General features: G+C 51.7%; 1 long non-coding RNA gene across 1 annotated transcript; it reads left to right on the top strand.

Annotated features, from left to right (window-relative positions):
- Positions 1–6,054: 6,054 nt before the first annotated feature.
- On the top strand, positions 6,055–8,378 carry LOC131484350 (uncharacterized). The gene is made up of 2 exons (XR_009248182.1): positions 6,055–7,186; positions 7,517–8,378. It is a non-coding gene; the product is annotated as an uncharacterized LOC131484350 (long non-coding RNA).
- Positions 8,379–24,897: the final 16,519 nt, after the last annotated feature.

Consider the following 24,897-nt stretch of genomic DNA (forward strand, 5'->3'; position numbering starts at 1 on the left):
ATGTCTCCACACCTGGGATCCTGGTAACAGCCTGGAGGGAAGGACAGTCCGCCCACGTCTTGCCACTTCCCTGCCGCTCTGAGCTTCTGATTCTCCAGCTTGGGGCCAGATCTAGGGTCCCGTTTCAGCTTAGTTGTGTGATTGTATTTTAGATTTCGAGGTATTCACTGAAACATAGAGGCAAGTTCTTGACTGAGGAAAGAGGGTAGCCTGTCCCTCTGCTGTTCATATGTGCCACTCACACCCAGGTCGCCCATCGTGTGGGCTAGCCCCTCTCCAAACATGCAAACTCCTGCCAACGTGCTGTACTTTCCTCTGGGGAGGCCACGTCTTTCCCAGATGATCCATCTGACCCAGATAGGGAAACAGAAGCAAGGGAAGGAGGCCGTGCTGCTTCCTTGAGGGCTGGCCCAGCTGGCTGCAGGCAAACTCTTGGAGAGGGCCTTGGCCCTGGGTCTGGGAGTCAGCAGGGACTGAGTCATGAAACCTGGCTACTAACCTGGATTTGAGAAGATAAATCGATGGTGAGTAAACCTGGCCTTATTCATATGCGTGGCATTAATGTCTTTGCATATTTTCAGTAGACTGTCTTCTCCCCCCTCCCCCCCCCCCCCCCGGCCATTTCTTTCCTTAGACAAAAAGCCAAAGATCCTTGTAAACTATGTGATGGCCAACTACTAAAAGTTACACTAACATGAAGGTGAGGTTTTTGTGTTTGGTGCAAAAGCGGTAATGGAAGCAAACAGCAAAAACCACGTTGGACGCGCCAGTAAGATCTGTGTCTTTAGTCATCCCACCCACCTGAGTTCCAGGATCCATTCCAATTTTGTAGCTACCCTCCCCACTGAGCTCATTCTGGAGCCCTGGGCTTCCCTTCCCTCCGGGTCTCAGGCTCTTTCTGCAAAACACTCTGTGGCTGGACTGAAATAGACATGCAAACTCTTGCACCCTGATGTTCTAAGAATTTCTGACTTCTCTTACGATGAGGCCTATGTATAAGTACACTGTACACAATTTTTTGAACCAAAAATGAGGACGTGTCCGAAGAAGGAGGTATTTTTTCCTTAATTATTTACACGAAAGGGCTTATACAGTCATATAGTGATTACAAATGGAAACAGTAACCTTCGCTGGAAATAATTAAGTGACATTGAAAGACAACACTCCGCAAAGATTTATGTATCCATGTGGTCGATACTGGAATTTTAGTGAAAACTTCCTGGAAAATGGGTTTGTGTTCTGTCCACATGTCCAAGGCGGTACATGCCATTGCACCAAATTTCTCCCAGAAGCACAGTCAGACTTGACCATGGAGGGAGGCCCAGGACATCCATGAGGACATGTGGACTTTGAGAGGTTAGGACCTGTCCTGCTAGGGTGCCATAACTCAGGACACCTGGGAACCGGTCATGGGGCACTCTTCCCATGTGGGTTGTTTGACCAAAAATAATTTTCTGAAGCTCAGGCACTCACCGACACTCCGGCCGTGCCCTGGAATTATTTTAGGTGTTTCCAAAATCCCAGTCCGCCCTCCGAGGTGGAAAGCGCGCTGCCTTTGCCAATATCCAAATGATGTGCCTCAGGCGCAGAGAGCTTCCGGATGGCCCTCCTCGCTGTGAGCAACAGGCTCATCAGAGCTTCTCATCAGAGAAGGGGGGCATCTCCAAAGGTATCTGTCAGGAGCCAAAGACACCCATGTGGAAGTCCCAGGACGTCTGTTTTATAAGTGTTGCATCACGGCCCCACCTTGCCCCCGCCCTGGTGTGGCTCCCTTGGGAAGTTGCCAGGACAGAGGCCATCTGGCAGGAACTGGGCCAGGGCCTTCTGGAGCCCAGAAGGTAAGTCGGTAACCACACGGTACATCGCAGAGAAAAGGTGGCCTCCGTCCAGATGTTAAGAGCAGGCGTTCACTCGACTGGCAAATTGATTTTAGAAATGTTTATTTTAAAAAAGTTTTTTAAGTAGGCTCCATGCGCAGCATGGGGCTTGAATTCATGACCCTGAGATCAAGAGTCGGACACTTAACCGACTGAAACTGGCCGAGTGATTTTAGCAATGCTTTGCTTCCCACAGCCTGACAGAGCCCCAGTACCTGTGCCCTGAGCCAGCGTTCAGATGTGCCGCCTCCCTAACACGGGGACTGACAGCAGAACAGAAGCTTTATCTAAAAGCTTCCCTTCGTTTATCTAAAATTCTTTGCTGGTGGCCTTTGGCCCAGTGGGTAAAGTCCGACCGCCTTAGCCTGGCTCCGGGGACCCTCTGGGGTCTGCCCTGCTCACCTTCCCAGTCCCATCTCCTGCACTCCAGCCCTCCTAACCCTGCCACGGACCCTGCCTGCCTGTCATCACAGCACGCATCCCACAGTATGGGCACCTTGGTCTTGTCCCCCCGTCTCTTCCTACTCCCTTTGAAGTCAGGGCCACAATTATCTTCATACGTCCGGTTTCTAGCCAAGTACCCGGCACACAAAAGTCACTCCGTATTGTTAGGTTGGAAGGAGGGGTGCCCTGAGAAATCTGTGACTTGTGGCCATGTGACTGATAAGCTCATGGGAAATTCTCCCCGTGTGCTCTCTAAAGTCAGAGGGGGAAAAGATTCTGAATATTCTTCCTTTGGTCATTCATTCATTCATTCAGTGAGTGTTTACATCGAGTGTCTCCCACATGCAGTTGATGTCCTGGGTGAGGCAGAAGCCTCTGGCTGCAGCTCTGGGCTGACTGGGGTCTTGGGGACCAGTGGGGAACTACCAAGAGCCTGTTCCACCCACCGCCTCTTCTGTCTGATTTTCTCCTGGGCTCCTGCTGACTGCCTCTGACCCCACCTGTCACGGCACGTCTGCTGGGTTTTGCCACTGCCCCACCTCTGCGACGCCCCAGAGCCCGCAGGAGTTCTCCCTCTTGTGGCAGGGAACAGCATGTGGGGGGCCCTTGCCCGAGGTAGGCCTTCCGGAAAGTGTGCGCTCTGCCTGGAGGCGGTGTGAGCTCCACATCCCTGCCAAGTCAGGCCCCAGACTGAAGGGCCAACAATATCGTGCTGGACCGAGCCCCGGGGGCCCCGGGCGTAAGGCAGCCCATGTCTGGACCCATCAGGAAAGGCTGCAGGAGCACCTGAAGGGGCTGCGTGTTTTCCCCCTTCAAGCAACCTGGGAGCCCTCATTCGAGGCCAGGCCCCCTCCTGCTGCCAAGGAGGAGATGAGCCAAGGAGTTCGCAGTCCAGAGGGAAGGTCACATCCCAGGCTGGTGCTGTGCATCTCTGGTCACCAGGCTAGTAGCCACACGAGGCACCACCATGGGCACCCAAGGAGAGGAGCCTGGGCTCGGAAAGGCTCGTCCAGGGCTGGACTGAGCCGGGGAGGGGCCAAGGGCACCCTGGGTAAGAGCGTGTAGAGAGGCAGCCGTCCATGTTCCATGTGCCCGGCTTCACTTGGGGAGAGAACCACGGGCTATGATAAGGCTCACTCTGGGGACAGCCTCTGACCCCCCCCCCCCCCCCCACCCAGGGCCACTCCTCACTCCTTTGTTGTGCAGATAGTTCGGCACCGGCCTCAATCTGCAGTTCCCATCAGCCCAACCAAACCCTTGCTGACATCAGGACCCAGTGATCTAGGAGGGAGGAGGGCAGGAGGGCAGGCTAGCCGCCCACGTGCAGGCATTAAGCCTTCCCCTTTGGCACACCAGGCCCTGTGTCTTTCGGGGTCCCAACAGGCAGTTCGGTGGGGTGAATTTAACACGGGAGGTAGTTACAGAGACGACAGAATATCTACTAGCTGTAGAAACAGCAGCACCCGTAGGGCTGGGCATCAAAGGGAGGAAGGGCCCCCAGCGGAGCTGTGGCCACCTGGGGGCCGTCCAGTGGGAAATGGAACCCCAGAGGGGCATGACCAGAGGGGAAGCAGCCAGTGCTGGACACATTGCTCGAAGCAGAGAGATGAGAGGAGAAGGATCCAGCTTCTTCCGCCCTCCACTCTCTCACTGGGGCCTCCCAACTGGAGCTGGCAGGTGATTTTTCAGGGCTCAGACCACATCCCTATCCACCTGCAAAACGGAGCCAGGCCCCTGCCGGGTGAGAGGGTGTGAGATCAAGCAGGCTGATGACAGGCACACCTCCCTCTCCAAACGCCTGTCAAAATCTTCCTCCTGCTGGCCCGGAGGACGTTTCCTAAGAAGAGTTCCAGTAAAGCACGGGGTTGCGTTTCCTATTGGCCTGAGCAACAGAGAAAACTAATTGTCTCACTTACCAAGAATTCTCCAGGAAAGGAGGCTGCAGTCTCATTCCCTCAGAAACTCACGAACAGCACTGAAGACCAGGTTCTGTTGGTCTGTCTCACTTCCGTGCCCAGGGTGTGGGCCCAGCTTCCCTCAGGGCTCCAGTGGCTGCCCTGGCTGTAGAAATCAGACGCAGATAAAGCAAAGGCTCATGGGAAAGCAACGCTCCTCTCATCTGCTGCCTCTCCCCGGGCGCACCTGAAAACGCTCTCTGGGTTGGGGCCGCCTGAAGGACCCGGGTCTGGAGGAGGCTGGAAGGCCCCGGAAGGGCCCAGCTGGGAGCCGAGCCTGGAAGAGTCAGAACCAGCTGGACAAGAAAAAAAGAGAAGCGGCACAGATCGGATTTTACCAAGGCAGCTGTTCCAACGTGGCAGAACCACCTTTCAAGACGTGAAGTGGAATCTGGGCTTCCCGGTGGCTTATTTTCAGCCCACGGAATGTGACAGAGGCCGGGCAGCTTCTATCTTGCGAGCTGGGATGCTGGCCTTTGGAGCCCTAGGTCACCTTGTAAGTTGGGAGGCTTCCCCGAGGCCACCATGCTGCGGGAACCCCAGGCCAGCTGAAGAGTCCCCATGCAGGTGTTCTGCTCACAGCCAAGCTGAGCTCCCAGCGCGCAGAAAGCTAACGCCAACACCTACAGTCCAGCCCCAAGCCAGGGAGTCACTCAGCCACCAAAACTTCCCCATTGAGGACCGCAGACATCACGAAGCAGAGACAAACCCATCCCCACCGCCCATGACCCATCGACTCTGCAGGCGTAAGAAATGGTTGTTTTAGCCCGCTAAAGTTTGGGATACGGTGTTACCTAGCCACATTAAACTAAAAGAAGCAGCTATAATATTCTTTTTTTTTTTTTTTCAATCTTTTAACATTTATTTGAGAGACAGAGACAGGTCATGAACAGGGGAGGGGCAGAGAGAGAAAATCCGAGGCAGGCTCCCATCTCGGAGCTGTCAACACAGACGCGGGGCTTGAACCTACGAACCACGAGATCATGACCTGAGCCCAAGGCGGATGCTTAACTGATTGAGCCACCCAGGCGCCCCATCAGCTATAATATTCTTACCAAAAAAGTTCTGAGCGGGGCCTGCATACCCTGGCCGGCAGCACTCTCCAGAAGAGCCCAGCTGTGGGATTAAATATGTCATAACACAGGGGTCAGAGAGTGAGCTCTGGAGACAGAGTGGAATGGGTCTGAATCCCAGCCCTCCCTGGCAAGTCAGTTCATCTCCCTGAATCTCAGTTTTTTTCTTCTCTAAATGGGGAAAATAATAGAAGGCACCCCTTGGGGTCGCCACGGAGGTGAAGTGAGATAATTTACACGCAGCACCAATCTATTGTATTTGACGCCTGAAACGGAAAACTTCAACACCCCCCCCCCATACAACAAAATTGTTTTCCGTTTATCACTTCTGTAAAAAACCAGCAGTAATTATTATTTTCTTGATTTGTTCTTTAGGTTTAAAACAAAAAAATATATATTAAATTTTTTAATTAAGTTTATTTTTTTATTTTTATCTTTAAAAATTTTATTTTTTATTTTAGTTTTATTTTATTTTTTATTTTTTGAGAGAGACAGAGAAAGCGTGAGTGGGGGAGGGGCAGAGAGAGAGGGAGAGAGACAACCCTAAGCAGGCTCCACGGTGCCAGCACCAGAGCCCGACGCGGGGCTTGAACTCATGAAACCGTGAGATCACCACCTGAGCTGAAACTGAGAGTTGGACACTTAACTGACTGAGCCACCCAGGCACCCTGCCCCTCCCCCCCCCCGCCCACAAATAGTTTTAAAAGAAGAAACTTCAGTTCTACAGATATTATTCAAATTAAGCACCTCATGTATGAACTAAAATTGTTACCTACCAAATGCAAATATTTTATCTTGCAGTTAGCATTTCCATGGCTTAAACTTTCCACATCGGAACTACGTAGGGGATGACAGCATTGAATTCAGTGGAGCTCTGTCCCTTTGCATTCACACACTTGTGATATTGTTGGTTTCAAATCTGTCATGAGAGCTGGAGACATGAATTTTTCTCCGGCCGAACTCAAAGGCAGGGTGGCAACTGGCTGGGACTTAGAGTGTCCAAAGCAGAAAAGTGTCTGGCGATCGGGGACCAGTTGGTTAGCCTACCGAACGGCTGCAAACCATAAGGAACAGAACAAACACATGTAGCCAAGTCTGTGTGAATCAGGAACCAGCTGGAGAACTAAGAATTTTCTGAATTAATCTGGGTGCAGAAGAGGATGCTGTGAACGGGCAAGCAGTGACATCATGGAGTTTCACGTACGCGTTGTTAAAATTCAATCATAACCGCAAGCCATGGTTTAGAACAAAGGATTTTTTTCGGGGAGGAGTGTTTCATCTGGGACATTGTATAGAGTTGATGGGCTGGGTGGTAATGACAAGCAGAGCAGCTTCCGGTTGGTTTTATTATCGTTTGCAAATCACCTGCAGAGACAATGCAGGTCCTTACTGCCTGTACCTGGGGCAGTCGCTGGGTCGTCCCGCCTGTCTCAAACCACAGTGCCTGGTGAGCAGAAATGTTAGGTCTCATTACAGCTAGCCCTGGGCTCTCGGGGAAGTCTTTCCACCTCTGTTATTTTGTAGGGTTGTCGGACATAGGAATTTGCATGGTTGTTGGTTACAGGATTATTGCATAAATTACAAGGTGCCTCGCTCAGCCCTGACATTTGGGAGGGGCTCAACAACAAACAGTTGAAAACTCTCCTATCTGCCTCCGTATCTACCCCGTTCCCTCTTCTGGAATGCCTTACCCTTAGATCTTGGCTGATTGAAACTTGCCTCATCTCAAATGGGTGAAGCCCTCCGTCGCTACATTCCTGCAGATCTGTTTGCTCCTGCCGTCTCCTGGGTCTCCCGGCCACATCTGGTCTCGTCTGGTGTCCGCTTCTTGGACAAGGTAGAGTATCAGCATTCAGGTGGGTGTGCTGTCCTGTCACCCCATGAAATTGCATGCTCCTTGGACAATGAGGCCACGTGTTCCCTTTGCTGCGTCCTTTTAGCAACCAAACGCCCTAATAAGGTCCTCGTTCCCAATGTTTGGGGTCCCATTCCATACAGATTCTTGACGCTGAGTTTAGGATAGACATGCGGTCCCAGGTGACATGTAAGTTGGGTGTAAATCCTGGTTTGCCTGAGACAGTTGTTCCCATGTGATGAGCGATAGCGTCCCCTTCACTCTCAGCGGGTCCTGGTTTGGCTGAGAAGTCTCATCGTCTCCTCCCTCCAGGTGGCCTTGTCGCCTTGTCTCCCAGCCCCTCCTGTTGGCACAATTCCCTCTTTCACCGTCTCTCTCCAGAAGGCACCTGCATGGACCTCGGGGCCGGGCTATATACCCATCTCTGCAATTCGGGGACACCTGTTGCCAGTGTCCTTTCTGATGAGTCTGAGCCAATGGCCTGGGCACTGTTACTGGGCTTTCGACCCACAGCAGCACTTTGAGGGTGAAAGCAAGACACGAGCAGGAGGACGGGAGATGCCCCCGGCTGCTGGGACCTTCTGAACTGATTCAGGCTGTGGGTGTGACAGAGGCTGTCTCACATAGCGAGAAGTACAAACCGGTTACCACCCTTACTGAATGCAATCTCTCAATAACTGTGAGAAGCCTTCAACGTGTTGTCCCCTTTCGTCTAGTAAACCCACTGGTAGGATTCCATCTATCCACGGATACACTCTAAAAAGCAGATGAAGTTTTATTCACAAAGGTGTTCACGGAAATGTCATTTATAATACCCAACATTGGAAACGCTTCAAAGACCCAACATAAACGGAACGGTGATAAAATTAGGCTGTAGCCATAGGACAAAAAAGTACTCAAGCTTTACAATTATATTTATGCACGTTTTCTAACGATTTGGAGAAAAGTGCTGTGTTTATAAAGTGAGAACAGATCTACAAAATTGTGTGTCCAGGATGAATTTTTTTCATTTTGTATCGTGGTAAAAATATACATCACAAGGCCTCCCATTCTAACCATTTTTAAGTGGACAATCCGGTGGCATTACGCATAGTCGCAAGGTTGTGCGACCGTCACTGTTCTCTGTTTCCAGAACTTTTTCACCGTCCCAAATGAAACAGCCATTTTAGGTAAATACGTGTGAATAGATGGGATCTTTATTCTTTTTTTTTAATGTGGTTCTGTGTAATCAAACTTTTAGTCAATAAGCGAATTACCTTGTTGATTTAAAACATATTTAAAATGCTGTCTACTGGGAGCGACACCATTTTTATCTTCAAAATAACATTATTAACATTATTAAGGGCCGCCTACAATGCTTGGAATGATTTTTGGATACTTGCTACGGTGAAATTGATCAAGAGTAAAGAAGCGTAAGTTCCGATCTCCTCCATCATCCTTAGGACATGTGCACGTATTTGAGTATGGTTGCCCGTTTACTTTGCGTCTTTCCTGCCAGACTGAGCCTGGAGAGCGGGCTCGCGGCTCGTATGCTGTATTCCCAGCATGGTGAGCAGGGTCTAGTTTTAGTAAATGTCTGTTGAAAGGAGGATACTGGAAAGTTTATGTCCATCGTAGGCACGGAAGTGAGGCTTTTTAGCCTGACGTGGGGCTCGATCCCGTGAACCAAGAGATCCTGATCTGAGCGGAAAACCAGTAAGATGCTTAAATGACTGAGACACCCAGGCGCCCGTTTTTGGTTTTGTTCTTTTTCTTTTTAAATCAAAAGTCCTATGCTCTGTGACTCTCCGTGGTTCAGCGGACCCATTCATTGTACAAATACTCACCGAGCACTTTGTGCAGCAAACCCTATTCTAGACACTTGGACGCTATAAATCTGGGTTCAGGTCTCGAATTTCCAGCTGACTTTGATCCCTTAAAAGATCATAGAGATGTTCGCTGTTTTCTCTTTTCTGACTGTCCTGAGGATATTCCAAGTTATCTCGCACCAGGTTGTACCGGAGAGGCAGCTGCCCCCTCCTGCTCCACCGTCTCCAAAGCGCCCCGTGCCTTCCACAGTCTTGGAATAAATCCACCCTCGGGCTCAGGCGATGGATACCTGACCCAAACCAGCCGGGCCAGATTCCCTCTGCCTGGAGCACTGACGCATGTCCCGTGCACCAGAGCAATAGGGCCCTGAGTCTGGTCGGCGAGGATCAACTGTGGGAACCACTCAAGTCCACATGCACAGAAGAACCACCTCGTGGCTGAGAAGTCAGGGTGAAAGGAACATGGGAGGGGAACTGGGACCACCGGGCCTGGCATGTGGCCACTCCCAGCCCCATCAGGGCAGAACTGCCTCCTCCGGGTTTCATGTGACTTCCCCGAATTCTTAGAATAAACCTCCCCTGCTTTGTGAAGGTCGGCTTGGCTCCTTGACAGCCACCCTGCCCTAGAAATAAACAGGAACATTTTCTTGGGAGAACATGATATGACTTAATACCGATCTCTTCATGGTTACATTTCTAGGCCCGAAGATACACACCGAGTGCGAAATAAGAGACTGCCTGTAATTTGTTCGTGTCCCAGAGTGTCCTCCTTATGTGAGGCCTGGACTAGAACTTGTTCTGTGCAGAACCGCTTTGGCACTGTGATGTACCTGGTAAATTTCTCCCACTAGGATGGCATTGCTGTCCTCAGGTCCAGATTTTCTAACCACGTCTAGACCTCCAGACTCTCTCACGTGCTCGTGGGGTTCAGGTCCTTCTGATTGGTTCCCTGGGTCTGTGTGATATGCTCTCTGCATCCACTCCCGCCAACGATGCCCACTTTCTAGGCCTGTACCGTTGATGGCGCAGTGATGGAAGTGTTCCGTGGTTCTGCTGTCCGGGAGGGTGGCCACTTGTCACCTGTGGCTCTTGAAACGCGGCTGGAGTGACTGAGAAATGAAATTTGTAAGTGTATTTCGTTTCAGTTAGCTTACGCTCTTAAACGGCCATGCCCGGCTGGCGGCTGCCACGTTGGACCCTGACGCTCCAGGCGAAGGCTATAAATGGTGATTTGAGATGGACAAATAGCAACAGAGCCAACGGCATTTGCATTTGGAAGACCACCCGAACCTACCAGGCCCATGACCCCCTTTCATCCTGTCTCTCCAGGAACTGTGTTCTCAGGACGGGACTCTGGCCTAGGACAGGATATTCCTTGGAAAGTCTGTCAACTCAGCACTTCAGAAGCAAGTGGGAACGGCTCCCCAAGCCACAAGCTGGGCATCCTCCTCTCTGACCTTCCTTTGGAAGAAAGCACCCCTGTGACTCTCTGGTGAGGTGTCATACATTGCCGGAGCCTGAGAGCCACCCCATGACATAATTTTAACTTTAAAACCACTTTTTTCATGCTGCTGGACAAAGGCAATTCTTCCTGCTTATAAAACCAAACCCCTTATTACACTAAATTGACTCTCATCTAACCATTACTTTTGTGAAACACACGCTGGCCTGGATGAAGGATCCGGAAGGATGCCGGGTTGCAGATTTGAAGCACAGGGGAAGTGTATGTGTCACCGTCACACCTTTGTGAAGTCACACATGGACAACTCCCAGTGACATCACTGAATGACGCTCACAGAGCAGCCCTGTGGCCCGCTGACTGCGCGGGGAGATGGCTCTTATGGCTTAATTGCACGTGTGCACTTGGGCCTGGGGAGGGAGCATTACAGCACCCTGACCCGCACCCTGCCGAGTTAGGGTTAGCCAAGTTGCCTCCCTGTTCCCAGCCTCACTCTTCCGGTCTATAAAATGGGAGCGGGGGATGACTGGCCGACGAGCCCCAAGGTCTTTAGAATGCTGACTTTCTCCAGGTCTAGAGTGAAGCAGAGGGAGGAAAAAGATCCGCCCGGGGAAGTGAGTGGCCAAGTTGAGCAGGAGCTCCAGCCTTTTGTGCACAAAAGTACTTTCCGCCCTTTGCAAACGTCAGCTTCCCGACCCACCTTCACGGAGAAGTAAACCAGCAAACCTAGATTAGGTGAACGGATCGCCCGCAACCTTAGCCGGAACAGAAGGTTGTGAGGCAGACAAGCTTAGGTTCTGCGACCAGACTCGCCACTGAATAGTTGTGTGACCTTGGGCAAGTCACAAATTCTCTGTGCTTCTGCTTCCTTGCGTCTAAAGTGAGGATAACAAGATCTATCGTACAGGCTTATCCCTCTTCGCTTCCTTAATCTCTGCCTTTAATTCACAGACGACGACTGATAGCGTGAGCATCAGCCATAGTTGATATTTGGGTGCTGAGACTACGCCAGTGTTTCTGTATCGAAATAATTCTGCAGTTCGGAGCCTTCTGACTGCTCAGCCCCTCCCTGGGGACCTTCCCTTCCCCCCTACCTTCCCTCCATGATTCAGCAAAGAAGGAGCCGATGCCTGTCCCTCCTGACTCTGCTGTCCTCTGATTGCTCACTGTCTGTGTCATACCAGTTGTCCATTTTTTTTTTTTTTTTTATTAAGAAGACTTTATTGTTCAGAACGGTTTTAGGTTTACGGAAAAATCGAGCCTAAAATACAGAGTTCTCATAATACCTGCCCCTCTCCCCCTGTCATTAACATCTTGCGTGGATGAGGTATGTTTGTTATAACTGATGAATCCATATTGAACAATCAATATGTTATCGTTAACTCAAGTCCATTGTCTACATTAGGGCTCACTTCTTACGTTGTGCGGCTGTTAACTATTTTTAACGTCGCCCTCAGTGTTAACACTGGGCAAAGCTTCGTGGGCAGATGCATGCCAGACGCTCACTCTTATGGGTGCTTTCCACACATCCTCATTGACTCCCCATGTTTTATTTTAATCAAAAAGAGAAGAGGGGCGCCTGGGTGGCTCAGTCAGTTAAGCATCTGACTTCGGCTCAGGTCATGATCTTGCGGTCCGTGAATTCGAGCCCCGTGTCGGGCTCTGTGCTGACAGCTCAGAGCCTGGAGCCTGCTTTGGATTCTGTCTTTCTCTCTCTCTGCCCTCATTCTGCTCACACTCTCTTCTCTCTCTCTCTCTCTCTCTCTCTCTCAAAAATAAAAATAATAAGAACATTAAAAAAAGGGAAGATAAAAATGTTCTTTGTTTGACAAGTCTGCTGGCATAAAATGGAGTGTCCTAGTTGAACATTAGAATTATCTGGGGAGCTTTCAAAATACGCCAATGCTCAGACCCCAACCTCGACTATTAAAGCGGAAAGTTTTGAGGGGAGCGGTGCCCAAACATGACTCTTAAAGCCCTGAGGTGATCCTAATGTGCAGCCAGGGACAAGGATTACTGCTTCCCAGCCCTGCCCTTCAGATGGAGGCCTGAAGTCCCGCAGGGGCACTGGGGCCTTGGTAGAAATTCAGACTCTCAGGCCCCCACCCTGGACCTAGTGAATAGTGAATCAGAACCTGTGGGGGTTTTTTTTCATTTTTTTATGTTTATTTATTTTTGAGAGAGAGAGAGACAGAGCATGAGCAGGGGAGGGGCAAAGAAAGAGGGAGACACAGAATCTGAAGCAGGCTCCAGGCTCTGAGCCATCAGCACAGAGCCCAATGCAGGGCTCAAACCTACAAAGCATGAAATCGTGACCTGAGCCAAAGTCAGACGCTTAACCAACGGAGCCACCCAGGCTCCCCTCAGAACCTGTGTTTTAACAAGATGCAGGTGATCTGTGGGCACACAGATGTTGGAGAAGCAAAGATCTAGAGTAGGATTCTTGGTCTTTTGGAAGATAGGCTCCTGTGTGAATATGATGAGTGAGGTCATGTGACCCTTCCTACAAATCAGGGCCTTCCCACCCCTCGTAACCCACCCATATGATGGGTAATGAGCCTCTGCTTTAGGTATGTGTTTGAACGTCTAAAAATTGTCCAAGGTCTACATGAAAAAAGTTACATGTGCTATGATATCATCTCTGTATGCAGCTACACATATTACTTGCACAGAAAGAGCATATTTTTGAATTAAAAAAAAATTATAAGAAGCTTGTCTTACTTTTATTTTACTTGACTCATCTTTTTTTTTTTTTAATTTTTTTTAACGTTTATTTATTTTTGAGACAGAGAGAGACAGAGCATGAAAGGGGGAGGGTCAGAGAGAGGGAGACACAGAATCCGAAACAGGCTCCAGGCTCTGAGCCGTCGGCCCAGAGCCCGACGCGGGGCTCGAACTCACGGACCGCGAGATCGTGACCTGAGCCGAAGTCGGCTGCTTAACCCACTGAGCCACCCAGGTGCCCCTTGACTCATCTTTTTAAAAAATGTTTACTTATTTTTGGGAGAGAGAGAGAGAGAGAGAGACAGAGAGAGTGAGCTAGGGAGCGGCAGAGAGAGAGGGAGACACAAAATCCAAAGCAGGCTCCAGGCTCCCAGCTGTTAGCACAGAGCCCCAAGCGGGACTCGAACCCACGAGTTGTGAGATCATGACCTGAGCCAAAGTCGGACGCTTAACCGAGTGAGCTCCCCCCCCGCGAGTGAGCTCCCCCCCCCCCGCCCCAGGGGTCCCTGACTCATCTTTTTGAGTTCACCTTGTTTAGATGGAGAGGGGCACCATTCAGCAGCAGAGGATCTAAGCATTTGCATGCTTATTAATTTTGTCATCAAGAAAACAATAAGACCCCAGGAGAGCCTGCACCCTGAAGCCATCTGGCTGCACCCTCTGTTTACTCAGTTACTTGACATTTACCTAGTGCTTCCAGTTCATAAAATGCTTTCATGGGCTGGGGCACCAGAGAGCTCAGTTGGTCAAGCGTCCGACTTCTGCTCAGGTCGCCATCTCATGGCTCGTGGGTTCGAGCCCTCTGTTGGGCTCTGTGCTGCCAGCTCAGAGCCCGGAGCCTGCTTCGGATTCGGTGTCTCCCCCTCTCTCTGTCCCTCCCCTGCTCTTGGGCTCTGTCTTTCTCTCTCAACAATAAATAAACATTAAAGGAAACAGTTGCTCTCGTGGGCTTGATCTTCTTTAACTCTTGTCCCAGGTCAGCGAGGCAAGAGCCCGGTTTGAGGTAAGAAAACAAAAGCTCAGGGAAGTCCCACGCTTCATAGCGGGACGTGAATCCGGGCCTCCTGGTCTCGGTAACTGCCAACAGACATGCTTCTTTAGATCTGTGGCTGAAGTGCACAGTGGAGGCCCGGCAAATATGCAAGGGGCTGAATTCAGGGTAGGGGAAGCTGCTCTCCGGTTCCCCAATCCTGAGTTTGGGAAGGTTCTTGCGATGAATGGTGGTAGCAGAAATGATCAGGCACCAAGGCATCTTTTGCCTCCGGTGACCCCCACCTTTATCCACCCCGTCAATGAACGCGGGCCAACTTTCAGATCTGGCCGCAGTCTGCCGGGATGGGCTGTCAAAAGGCTTCACTGCGCCTGCCCGCCCCGCCAGCCCCACTTGGGGCCAAGGGTGAGAGTCAGTCTAGGGGCTGAGGGCCCGTGAGGTTCGAGATGGTGGTGCCGAGGCTGCTCAAGGGCCCCAGGCGGGAGGCTTGTGGCTCAGCGCCCTCGGCTGTCTTGCGTGTAACGACCCACAGCGACGGTCCGCCAGAGAGAGAGATGCAGGGCGCGGGTTGCTCTAACTGCCAAGTAAAATCTTAGCATACAGCCCCATCTTCTTCCTCTTCTTCTTTTTTTGGTTTAACGTTTACTTATTTATTTTTGAGAGAGAGAGAGAGAGGGTGGGTGCAGAGAGAGAGAGAATCCCAAGCCCGCTCTGCACTGTCAGCGCCGAGCCCGACTCAGGGCTTGAACCCGCAAACCGTGAGATCATGACCTGAGCTGAAGTCAGACGCTGAACCGACTGAGCCACCCAGGCGCCCGACAGTCCCCTCTCCCAAGGTCCCGAAGTGAGGGTCCTGCACCGGAGGGGAAAACAGTAGACAGGCCGCCCGCAGGCTGCAAAGGGCACCACCTGTCCTCGGACGTGGGCCCCATTTCCTCCTAACCTACATCAACGGCACATCTCCTTGGCGGTGATCGCCTGGCCATTCCTATCCGTGGAGGAACATCACACTTCTGTACGGAGGGCCTCTGCACGTCTAACGGGAAGGACACCTCTTTGAGGGGAGGACAGGGTCCACTGCTGCGCCCTCGGCACCTTGCTAAGTGTCCCCTCACGTGTGATGGAGAAATGAGTCCTGCGTGATGACGGGGGCAGGGGCGTCCCTGGAATGGTGCAAAGCCTCTGCTTCAGAAGTGCTGCCATCTAGCAGGGGAGGTAAGCTGTGCACAACCCGGGGTGGAAAGGACAAGGACAGAGGGCCCTGGGCTTTGGCCCCAGCAGCAAGCACGGAGAACGGCTTCACGAAGGAGGGGCACCTGGGCCCAAATATGCACTAAAGTCCCTCGACAGCAGCAATAAGTAACACGCCTTATCAGGTGCCACGATATTCCCACTCACCTGGCCAGGGCCCGGGCCTGCTTACCAGCCGGGGAAATGCCCAGCGGGGCGGGGAAGTCAGGCTGGCAGAGCCTTGGGGTCAGGCTTTCTGCTGAGGGGACACAGCCATCGCAGGGAGGCAGGGCTTTGGATCAGCTGATCATTGACCTGACAATATCTAAGAGACCTTTCTGTGATGCTCTAAGCCTTCCTTCTTTTCCGCCACTGGTGAGAATGAGGCCACGTGAGCAATTGGAGGTGTGTGTGTGTGTGTGTGTGTGTGTGCGTGCACGTGAGCAGGGAAGAAAACCTGGTCCAGACGTAGTGACCATTCCGGTTCAAGGGTTTGTTGTTGTTGTTTAAAGACGTCTGGTAAAGTACACCTGACAACAGTTACCATCTTAGGGTTACAAGTCGACAGCATTCAGTACATGCGCAGTGTTGCACTACCAACACCACTATTTTCCAGAACTTTCTCATCTGCCCTACAGGAAACCTGACAACCACTAGGCAGGCTGGCAGACGTAATGAGAATTACCTGTGACAAGAGACAGGGGAGTCCCGGGCTCACGGCTACAAACCTCTCCCAGCCAACCGCGGCCACCCCTCCTCACCGGTCAGTGCTGCTCACCGGTCAGTGGATGCAAAATGGCTTAGACCCCGGGAAGGGGCAGCCTGGGCCAGGTCAGGCCGGAGGGGGCTCTGAGCCTGCCACCCCCCCCCCCCCAGGTGTCCTGGTCCCTCAGTTCGAAACCACACACCCCCCTCGCCCGCCGTCCCTGCTCCTAGGAACATGAGTCCTAGAGACTCAAGCCCGGAGAACTCAGTATGTGTTACCATCATTATTAACCCCAGGGTGGAGGGGTTCCAGATGATCTTAATTTTTCCCTTCATATTGCTCTGGAGCTTTTAGCGTCCAGCTGACCAAGACCTTGAGTGTGACCGGGGAAGACTGTCTCATGACCAATTAAGATTCAACAGGTGAGCCTAAAAGAACAAAGAGGGGCCCACAGGTGAAGGAGAGAGAGAAAGGTAGGGGCTGGTATTGTAGAACTTGTTTAAGCCTTAGATGTTGTTGTATAAAGGCTTTTTTTCTTTTAATTTTCTTAATGTTTATTAATTTTTGAGAGAGAGACAGGGACAGAGTGCCAGTGGGGGAGGGGAAGAGAGGGAGGGAGACTCAGAATCCAAAGCAGGATCCAAGCTCTGAGCTGTCAGCACGGAGCCCGACGCGGGGCTCGAACCCACAGACCGTGAGATCATGACCTGAGCTGAAGTCGGACGCTCAACCGACTGAGCCACCCAGGCGCCCCGGGGATTCTTATTTTTAAAGAGCTAATCCAATAGGAAACCGTGTTAGGTTTTCTCAGATCTGCCACCCCTGAGAGAAGACTGAATGTTCAGGCCGTGGGACTGTACCCGGGCGCCTGCCGCTGTCCGAGTGGCACTGGGGAGGGGCTCCTGGTTTCCCAAGGCTCTGCTTGTGGCTGGGACACGGTCAGGGCAGAAGGGACCCTGGGGCATCAGGGCCTGAAGGCCTGGAGCTCACTGAGTCCGACCTTCCACCTCAGGGAGGAGGGCCTGAGTCTCCGGATCCAGAAGCGGGAAAAACAGCCCCCACCGTGGGTGAGAGTCCAAAGTGGTCACGGGGGACTGCAGGGAGCGGCTATCGTGACCGCCGCTGGGTATGGCAGTGACCTGGGTGAGGTATGCCGGGCCCTCAAGAGTCTGAGCCAGCATGTTGGCAAAGCCAACAAGGAAAAGAACGGGGTGGCACTGGCGTGAGTCAGGCAGCTCCACGACGGTGGAATGTCGGCAGTGGCCAGGCAAGAAGAGGAGGGGAGAGGGGACATCAGTGAGCACCTGCTATATGCCAGGCCGGGTGCCGCGGGCTTTTGTATTCATTTACTCATTTAATCCTTGCAACGGCTCCTTCTCCTGATGAGGAAACCGAGATGCGCCGGGGTTGGGACTTGCCCAAGATTAACCATAAGTGAGTACAGAACCGGAATTCAAATCCAGGCTTGTCCAACTTCAGCAGTCGCGTTGGAGGAAAGTGAAGTATCCTGAGCCGTTCTCAGTGTCTCGAGCCCGAGGGAAGGAGTTTTGCGGCCGTGGCGAGGGGCCATTGAGTCAGGAAGACACTAGAAGCCTTCTGCTGGGCACCCTCTGGAAAGGGTCTCTGGAGGAACCGTGCCCTTGGTGAAATCTTGCGTCTAGCCGGTCCTTCCCTATTAATCCCCGCATCCAAGAAGAGAAGCCGCCAGCTTGACCTGGCTGACAACAACACAGAAGCTCTTCACCCGCCTACGGAGTCCGTTGTAGGATCGACAGCTTTCCCGGCGACACAGCTGGACATCAGCTGTCAGCTGGTTGAGTGACAACGTCATCCGTCTTTGAGCCAGAACCCGGCTGGCATTCCGGTCCTCCTGTGTGACCTTGGCTCTCCCATTTCACCTTCTGAGCCTCGGCTGTCCTCATCCGTGAAGTGGGGGGGGGGGGGGGGTTGGTAACCACATCACGCATCGGATCGCCGTAAGGCATAGAGGAGTTGGCACGGACGGGGAGGATCGTGCCCGGGACACGGCGTGCGCTTGGTTGAGTCCAATCGTGAGGGAAATGGGAGTCTCCTGGCAGAGACAATTTTGTGGCAGGAGGGTTCCGATCGGGGAAGGGGGTTAGCCGGCTGTGCCCAGTACCGAAGATAGGCCAGTACCCAGGGGCGACACATGAGTCAGCCTCAATAATTCCCCATAACGCCTGTAAGGCGAACAACATGTATTTAATGCGGGCACGACAATCGCTTGAGGTCCCCCCATCAATCACGCCCTGGGGCCCAGGGAGACCAGCGGGGCAGCCCCAAGTGGGCCAAGTAAGGCCCGAGACAGCCGTTTTGTGGTCTTGCTCAGACTTAGCTACTAAATGCTTTGGGGCCTTCGGCAAATTACTTAACTTCTCAATGTCTCAGCTCTCCTTATCTGTAAAATGGGGATAATAATACTTACCTACCTCACGGGGCTTGTTGCAAGAATTAATTAAAGTTTATGAAGGGCTTTGAGATTCCCGGATAAAAGGCCCTACAAAAGTACAAAGTATTATTATCGTAATCTAGTAGACTATAAAAGATAATTTTGCAGGAAAAGGCAAAATTTTAATTTCCATACAAGCAGAAACAAAGGCAGATATAGTCACAGAAAGTAAAAAAAAAAAAAAAAAAAAAAAGCCTAGAAGATAATTTATATAATTTTTAAAAATTATAACACGTCTGCTCCCTGCCAATAATCAATGCAGCATGATAATTACAGATTTCAGTCAGAGGCCAGCAAATAATGACAGTAAGTGTCTCTGACGCGTGTGCTGGGCCTCGGGTTGGGGATTCTCTCCTGGCATCCCACGACAACCCCACGAGGTGAATCGCATCACCCTAGTTTGACACGTTGGCGAGAACTCCAGGACAAACTCCAGAACCCTCTCCTGGCCTTGGCCACTGCTCCTGATGCTTGAGCTCTGAAGAGGGCTTGGTGACATTCTGATTCCCCTTGGTGGATGGAACTCAGGCGGATCTGAGATGTAACCACAAAGGGAAACTGAGGCAGGCCCGGATCCGGTTCTCTGACGGGAAAACAGAGCTGTTGCCAGTCTGCAGTCTAGTTCATGTTCAAACGCCCATCCCCGGCAAAAGCCACCCAACCCGCACCTCTAGACTTCTTTCTTCCTAAGAAAAAAAGAAAGACCGTCTCCTCTTGCCTCTGAGCTGTGTCGGGAAGAGTCAATTACCTTCTTTTAAAAACATTAATAGATGATAAATAGATAGATAGGGCTTTCAGATGAGAGGCCTGTGTGTGGAGAGTTCTATATGGCTGGTTCTTTCATCTCGACTTGAAGCCTTTCCACATGTGCAATTAAGCCCCAGGCTGGCGAGCCCTGGAGCGGACAGGCAGGCCACCCCAGGACCCCAGGCTGGTTCTCCACTCGGGGAAGCGGAGGCAGAGGGCCTGGGGTCTGAGGAGCCCTAGATTGATTCCGGCGTGGCCCCCATGTGCTGTGAGATCTGGGAAGAGAGCTGAGCCCCCGGTTTATCAGTCAGTGCATGTAAAGCACCCGATACCGAAAAAGAAAGTATTATTCTTTTGTACATTAGAGATGCAGAGAAATGGGAGATTGCAAGGTGGGCAGAATCGTCATTTAACTGCTTCTCTGGCGTAGTAATTGAGGCCCGATTATTATAAAAGGAACGGGCATCCATAGGAAAAACAAGGATGTATCTGTTTTGCTCATTCCAGGTCCTGTATGTCTGGGGCGAGGTCTCTGCTGGGCAGGGGGGAGCTGTCTGATAAAGGACAAGGAGGGACACGTAAAATGGGACCCTGCCCCACTGGGGGCAGACCTCTGAAGCAGGCGTTGAGGTCACAGCTTACCCAAGCTGCTTCCTCTGGGCAACAGGTGGTGAAGGGGGCAGTCATTTCGTGTTACTCTTTTCAAATGTCAGCTTCGCCACTCATTCTCTGTGACTTCAGGAGTCCTTGGATTTCTCTGGGTGTTTCCTTATCTGGAAAACAGGGACCCCCCCCCCCCCCCCCCCACAGAGTGTCGTGACCACACAAGGGAGCTCAGTGCCCACGTAGAGGTGCCTGGCCACCAGCCACGCCCCAGCCTGGGCCAGCTCCTTGCAAAATGTACTTTTAATAATCTTCCTTCCTTGGCTCCCTTCAGGGAATCTATGAGGTGAAGGGTTAACATCTTCAGTTTACCTTCCAGAAATAATTTCCTCCTTACGAAAAAAGAGAGCGAGATAAAATCTGAGATGTAATGAGACAGAGATGAAACCCCTTGCCTGGTATCCAAAGTGCTCAGAGCAGCCCTTCCGGCCAGGATTTGAGCAGGAAGCATGGCCTTAGAGAATACCTGGCAATCGGAACCTCGGAGATGCTCTGTCGTCTCCCGCAAGTGCTGGCATTCCCGGGCAGGTGACTAAGAGTCGGGGAGGGACAGACACCTGGAGAGCTGGCCAATGGGGCGGCAATCCCACCAAATATGGGCACTCAGAGTCGGCCACGGTCTCTGCAGGTTCAGACCCCCAAGGCAGGGTTGGCCCAGATGGGTGAGAAAGGAAATCCTTTCCCCTGATTCTTGGAATTTGAGGAGTTAACTAAGCACTGGAGGGACTTTTGAGATAGTCTAATTTACAGATAAGGAAGCTGGGACTTAGAGAGGCCCCGGGGACTTTCCTGAGCTACCAAAGTGGGGTTCACGCTCTTCCTGGACAGGCAAGGTCAGGGTCCCCTGTTCCATTTCTCACAGACTCTGTAATTCAGATAGCCTCCCAGGCCTTGGCTTTCCCATCTGCAAAGCTGGGATCCCAGCAGCTCCCGTGACTGTCCCGCAGGATTGTGGAGAAGCCAGATCGGTCACGAGAATAGAAATTACGGCTGGTGAAGCCACTGAGGGCAGTGAGGGCTGCAGGAAATTATCGATCAGCAGAGAGAGGGGCTGGAGGCGAGACTTTGGGGCCTCTGGCGTTTCTGGGCCTGCTTTTGGAGAAATGGCCAGAGAAGGGCTGCTGGGGCCTTGTCAGGGTTTTGTCACCTTTCTCTCATCTCTGCTGAAGGCTCTCGTTCGTTCCCCAGGCCGAATCCAGGCGGCCACCCAGCCCTGAGCCGACACAGGCCCTGTTCCTGATGAGGAAGTAGGTCGGGGAGGTAACCCTGCTCCCTGACCCGCACCCACTCCCCCTCCCACCCCCCCACACTGGCTTTCGATTGGCTGGTGTCCCACCTTTGGGTGGCTGCCTCCTAAAGGCCATATTAGAAGATGAAGTTCATAGTGGGCCCGCCCATCGTGTGAGGGCAAATGTTCACCCCAAGCTTTAACGACCTCACCCAATCCTGCCATGGCACCTGTAGAGGGGATCCCCGTTTGACAGATGAGGGCACTGAAGCTCGGTGCTGTCCGGTGACTCACCTAAGGCCACACAGCCCAGAACGGCAGAGCCACAATTTTGTCCAGGTCCCCACTGCCCCTGCTCGGCAGCCCCACTGGGCAGAGCCCCTGCCCCCTGCCCGCTGAAGGCCAGCCTGACACTCCTAAGAGAGTGGAGAGCAGCACAGGCGTGACCCAGCCTGTAGCCTTGGAAAGGCCTCTTGTCTCCGTGGGTCCCGGAAACCCGGTCTATCTGTGATTAACGGAAAGAGTCCTGGGCTAGACCTTCGGTGTCTCAGAGCCCTACATGCTGGGCTCAGGGGACAAGACGAGCGTCCTTATCTGTCAGAATGAAAGGGTTGTAGATGCTGATTTTAGAAATGAAAACATCCTTCATATTCTGCTAAGGAAGAGATCTTCAACATGCACTGAGAAATAGGGGTGCCAGGGCGGCTCAGTCGGTTAAGCGTCCGACTTCGGCTCAGGTCATGATCTGGCGGTTGACGAGTTCGAGCCCCGCGTCGGGCTCTGTGCTGACAGCTCGGAGCCTGGAACCTGCTTTGGATTCTGTCTCCCTCTCTCTCTGCTCCTCCCCTGCTCATGCTCTGTCTCTCTCTGTGTCAAAAATAAATATAAGCATAAAAAAGATTAACAAAAACCTAAATAAACATTAAAATTTTTTTAAAAAGATGCATTTAGAAATAGAAGCATGATACAGAAGCAGATCCCAGTTTAAAAGTTATATGTATAGGGGCACCTGGGTGGCGCAGTCAGTTAAGCGTCCGACTTCAGCCAGGTCACGATCTCGCGGTCCGTGAGTTCGAGCCCCGCGTCAGGCTCTGGGCTGATGGCTCGGAGCCTGGAGCCTGTTTCCGATTCTGTGTCTCCCTCTCTCTCTGCCCCTCCCCCGTTCATGCTCTGTCTCTCTCTGTCCCAAAAATAAAATAAAAAATGTTAAAAAAATAAAAAATAAAATAAAATAAAATAAAATAAAAGTTATATGTATAAATAATAAAACAAAATAAATATTATGTGTATATATATGATACATCTATATACACATATACACGATATGATATAGACGCCCATTCAGTATATAGACTCAAAAGATATATTCCCTTATTTTTCCCAAAGAATCAATACAAGAGTGAACCAGACATTCATTTTAAAGGGGTACCCTGTTAGCCGAGGGCGAGGCCAGGGCCAGAGAGGAGACAGGTGTGGAGGCCAGACCTCTCCAAATGCGCCTTGCATCACTGTGCTAATTTTGGAAACTGCACAGATGTCAATAATTTTAAAAAACCAAGTAAGTAACAAAGAACAGCAAAACCATCCAGAAAACATAAAGCACGCCGGTTAAATAAACATTTGCACGTCAGCTCGGTGACATAAAGGCCCAGAGAAGAATGATTTCCGTGGACACTCCCGTGCTGGTGACAGTACTCGCCCAAAGGACCCACCCAAGGGTCTAGACTGCATTTGGGGGCCGCCCCCATAGGGCTCAGGGAGACACTGTTACTCTAAAACGATTGCCTGTGGGACCACGTGTGGTAGGATCAACGTGGGTAGTTCTCAGAGTAAGAAAAAGGAGACTCAGATTGCATGCTTCTTAAGACCGCGGCACAGGGGCGCCTGGGTGGCTCAGTCGGTTGAGCGTCCGACTTCAGCTCAGGTCACGATCTCGCGGTCCGTGAGTTCGAGCCCCGCATCGGGCTCTGTGCTGACAGCTCAGAGCCTGGAGCCTGTTTCAGATTCTGTGTCTCCCTCTCTCTGACCCTCCCCCGTTCATGCTCTCTCTGTCTGTCTCAAAAATAAATAAATGTTAAAAAAAAAAATTAAAAAAAAAAAAAAAAAGACCGCAGCACAAATGCTTCTGGACTTGTGTCCCCTGGGGAGACTCCAGAGGATTTGGCCCAACTCTGCTCCCCACCAGCCCCTGGCTCTTTGTCACTGCCTTTGCTAGCTCTATACTCGCAGCGGGGAACAGATGGCTTGGTTTGGAACTGTTTTCTTGCTCCGAGAAAACCAACTGGAACCCTTCAGGAGGTGATCATTAACTGTCCCTTTGGTGCTGTCACTTGGTGGTCTAGAACCTGAAGGTGCTCAGCCAGCAGACTTACACTGAGCTTGTCCTTAGGTTAATGCTGCACGGATGCCACATCTGAGGTGAAACCGTTCCGGCACATTCCGGCAAAGAGCTGCCTTGGTCGACGGTCCCCCGAACAGCATTGTTTTCATGCTCTGATCTCTGCCGTCTGTGGCTTGGGCTTGTCGCGCTGACTGCACCGGACGTGATCATTTACGATGTCCACGAACCTGCTTTGTGTTGGGAACGTTTACGATGTCTCCCCACTTTCTCCGTGCCAAGACCTCGCGAAGTAGGGATTCTTGACTCAGTTTTCCCAGGGGACCCGGGGGAGTGCGAGGGCGCTAAGTGACCCCGTCCTGGACCCAGCCAGGCAATGGCACAGCCAGAGACTGAGTCTGGCCCCACTGACCCCAAGGCCCATGAGTGCCTGAGCCCTAGTGACTGTCGCAGAGAGAATAGTCTCCCTGCTCTTTCTAAATGTATAAGACGGGCTGTGAATGACTTCAGCCAACAGCAAAAGGACTTAGTAGCGGGTTGGAATCTCCTGTCCTGAGATTGGCCCTGTCCTACGGTGGCAGAAGAGAGAAGCGTAGACACAGTAAGATTAGGGGCCATTTATTAAGCCCCGTTAGCTCAGTGTATCTCCACCATACAAATGGGATAGGGCTTCTCTGAACGCTACCAGAGGGGGAAACCGAGGCTCTGCATGGGAATGAGGAGACACAACTCCAGATTAGGCTGCAACGCTGCCGTCGGGCCGCTGAGAATTCTAATTTCAATCTCTGTCTTAACCCTACCATGGTAGGGTCCCCTCCCTCAGGAAAACAAAAAACAAAAAACAAACCCTCAAGGTAACCTGGCAATGCGCGTTCGTGACAACATCCCTCATGACCTTGTAACATGAGACCGCTTTAAACTTTTTTTTTTTACGTTTATTTATTTTTGAGAGACAGAGAGAGAGCACAAGTGGGGGAGGGGCAGAGAGAGAGGGAGACACAGAATCCGAGGCAGGCTCCAAGTCCGAGCCGTCAGCACAGAGCCCGATGCGAGGTTCGAACCCACAAATTGCGAGATCGTGACCTGAGCCGAAGTCGGACGCTTAACTGACTGAGCCACCCTGGCGGCCCTGAGTATCGAGGCCACTTAATCAGACTACATGTTTGTGTGTTACCATATATGGGAGACAAAGAAGTTAGAAAATATATAAAACACCACGTGGCATTCGGCGCTCAGTTCTTCGGGTACGAACCCCACTGAGAGGTCCCGGAGGTTGAGAAACCTGCTGTGGCCCAGATCATTTCTCTTCCTGCTTGTTAGCGTTCCAGA

Source organism: Neofelis nebulosa, chromosome 9, assembly GCF_028018385.1.
Source record: "Neofelis nebulosa isolate mNeoNeb1 chromosome 9, mNeoNeb1.pri, whole genome shotgun sequence".
Lineage (NCBI taxonomy): Eukaryota > Metazoa > Chordata > Mammalia > Carnivora > Felidae > Neofelis > Neofelis nebulosa.